A 3,326-nucleotide genomic window follows, 5' to 3' on the forward strand; every position below is an offset into this window, starting at 1 on the left:
ATAGAGGGAGATATCCTCATTGATGAGGACAAGCCCATCATTAAGAAAAGGATGGAGCAAATAAGAGATCATGGACCTCAACAAGAGCATGAGGAAATTCCTCACCATGAAATCTCTGAGATGCCTCAAGGGATGCACTTCCTTCCACAAAACTATTGGGAGCAAATCAATACCTCCCTAGGAGAATTAAGTTCCAACATGGGACAACTAAGGATGGAACACCAAGAGCACTCCATCATTCTCCATGAGATTAAAGAAGATCAAAGAGCTATGAGGGAGGAGCAACAAAGACAAGGAAGAGACAAAGAGGAGCTCAAGAGCACCATTGGTTCTTCAAGAAGAGGAAGACGCCACCCTCACTAAGGTGGACTCGTTCCTTAATCTCCTTGTTCTTATTTTCCTGTTTTTCAGTTTTTGAGCCTTATGTTTTATTTAAATTTGTGTCTTTACTATATGATCATTAGTGTTTAAGTGTCTATGTCTTAAAGCTATGAATGTCCTATGAATCCATCACCTCTCTTAAATGAAAAATGCTTTTAATCACAAAAGAACAAGAAGTACATGATTTCGAATTCATCCTTGAAATTAGTCTAATTATTTTGATGTGGTGACAATATTTTTTGTTTTCGGTTGTGGACTCCTTGCCCTTGAGTGTTGGGTAGAGTTCGCTAAATCAGATATAACTTCCCACGCTTTTGCAGCGGTCTTGTTTTTGGTCAATGATCCTCCACTCGCGGCATCTAAGAGAAGCTTGTCTTGGTGGTGCATTCCTTGACAGAAATAACTAATAAGAACCAACTCATCAATCCGGTGGTGAGGGCAAGCCTCCAGCAACTTCCTAAATCTCTCCCAGTATTCATACAAAGTCTCCCCATCTTGTTACACAATGCAAGAGATCTCTCTTCGCAAATTGTCTGTTTTCTCAAGAGGGTTGAACTTTTCCAAAAATTCTTTACGCAACAAGTCCCAATTGGATCTAACTTCACCCGTTTGAGTATAAAACCACTCCTTCGCTTTTCCCTCCAAAGAGAAAGGGAAAGCAAAGACCAACACTGCGGCTTCATCCGCCCCATGTCTTCTCACGGTTGCACATGCAACTTGGAAATCCTTTAGATGCTTCAGAGGATCTTCCCCAGGTAGTCCATTGTATTTGTGGAGCAAGTTTATCCTGCCGGACTTGAGCTCAAAATTTGGATCTAAAGCCGGATACAAAATTTGAAGCGGTTACAAGTCAAGATCAGGAGCTTCGGCCTCCTTCAAAGTGATTCTTCGAGGTGGGTCCGCCATGACGGTGTCACCTGAGTCACTCAAAGAGAATTCAGTACTCCCCGCAGATGAATATAGAGTCTCTTCGTTGATTGGGGAATGATGGTCACGAGTGGTTAGTGATAGTGAATTGGAGTGCTCCTCAAGGGAACCCGATTCACTATTCACAAAAGCTAGCCGGCGCCGAGCTTGCCTTATACGAGTTAAAGTTCTTTCAATTTCCGGATCAAAAGTGGCCAAGCTCGGGTCTAGAAGCGACTGTGTCATTCAACTGAGGAGGCAATAAAACCATGCAATTATGAAAGGCAAAACAAAAATAGGCAAGTAAACAAGAGCCAATTTAACAATCAACGACTACTAAGACTAACTAAAGAGAAAAGTAGTATTTACAATTTGTGCCAAGTAACAAACCAAAAATCAAGTATTTACACTATTCATTTATTTACAACAACCCAAATTGTAGCACTCATTGCACTTAAAGTGAACTCCCCGGCAACGGCGCCAAAATTTGATGTGGGATGAATGATGAACGGATAATTTATACGCTTTTTGGCATTGTTTTTACATAGTTTTTAGTATGATTTAGTTAGTTTTTAGTATATTTTTATTAGTTTTTAAATAAAAATTACATTTCTGGATTTTACTATGAGTTTGTGTGTTTTTCTGTTATTTCAGGTAATTTCTGGCTGAAATTGAGGGACTTGAGCAAAAATCAGATTCAGAGGCTGAAGAAGGATTGCAGATGCTGTTGGATTCTGACCTCCCTGCACTCAATTGCGTTGGAAATTAGAAATCCAGGGATTTCCAGCAATATATAATAGTCCATACTTTGCCCGAGTTTAGACGACGCAAACCGGCATTCAACGCCAGCTTTCTGCCCTATTCTGGAGTTAAACGCCAGAAACAGGTTGCAAAGCAGAGTTAAACACCAGAAATAGGTTACAAACTGGCGTTTAACTCCAAGGAAGACCTCTACACATGAAAGCTTCAATGCTCAGCCCAAGCACACACCAAGTGGGCCCGTAAGTGGATTTCTGCATCATTTACTCATTTCAGTAAACCCTAGTTACTAGTTTAGTATAAAAACTACTTTTAGTGATTTATTTCATATCTTTGGAACATTTTTAGATCTTTGGAACGTTTTTCCTTAGACGTTTAGGGGGCTGGCCATTCGGCCATGCCTGGACCTTGTTCTTATGTATTTTCAGTGGTAGAGTTTCTACACACCATAGATTAAGGTGTGGAGTTCTACTGTTCATCATGAATTAATGCAAAGTACTACTGTTTTTCTATTCAACTCAAGCCTATTTCTTCTCTAAGATATTCATTCGCACACAAGAACATGATGAATGTGATGATTATGTGACGCTCATCACCATTCTCACTTATGAACGCGTGCTTGACAAACACTTCTGTTCTACATGAAAGCAAGCTTGAATGCATATCTCTTAGCCTCCTGATTTACGATCAGAGTCTTCGTGGTATAGGCTAGAATTATTGGAGGCCATTCTTGAGGTCAGGAAAGTCTAAACCTTGTCTGTGGTATTCCAAGTAGAATATGGGAAGGGTTGGCTGTGACGAGCTTCAAACTCGCGAGTGCTGGGCGTAATGGCAGACGCAAAAGGATTACGGAATCCTATTCCAGCAGGATCGAGAACCGACAGATGATTAGCCGTGCGGTGACAGCGCATTTTGGACCATTTTCACTGAGAGGACAGGATGTAGCCATTGACAACGGTGATGCCCAACATACAGCTTGCCATGGAAAGGAGTATGAGTGATTGGATGAAAGCAGTAGGAAAGGTGACCATAGCATTATCTGAAATTCTCACCAATGAATTACATAAGTATTTCTATCCTATTTTATATTTTAATTATATCTTAATTATCAAATCTCCATAACCAATTGAATCTGCCTGACTGAGATTTACAAGGTGACCATAGCATGCTTCAAGCCGACAATCTCCGTGGGATCGACCCTTACTCACGTAAGGTTTATTACTTGGACGACCCAGTGCACTTGCTGGTTAGTTGTGCGAAGTTGTGAAGAAGAACTAAGA

General features: G+C 40.7%; 1 non-coding gene across 1 annotated transcript; it reads left to right on the forward strand.

Annotated features, from left to right (window-relative positions):
• Nucleotides 1–805: 805 nt before the first annotated feature.
• Nucleotides 806–912, forward strand: LOC148564310 (small nucleolar RNA R71). The gene has a single exon (XR_015883892.1). It is a non-coding gene; the product is annotated as a small nucleolar RNA R71 (small nucleolar RNA).
• Nucleotides 913–3,326: the final 2,414 nt, after the last annotated feature.

This window comes from Arachis ipaensis, chromosome B5 (assembly GCF_059453495.1).
Source record: "Arachis ipaensis isolate K30076 ecotype BB chromosome B5, ASM5945349v1, whole genome shotgun sequence".
In the NCBI taxonomy this organism is placed as follows: domain Eukaryota; kingdom Viridiplantae; phylum Streptophyta; class Magnoliopsida; order Fabales; family Fabaceae; genus Arachis; species Arachis ipaensis.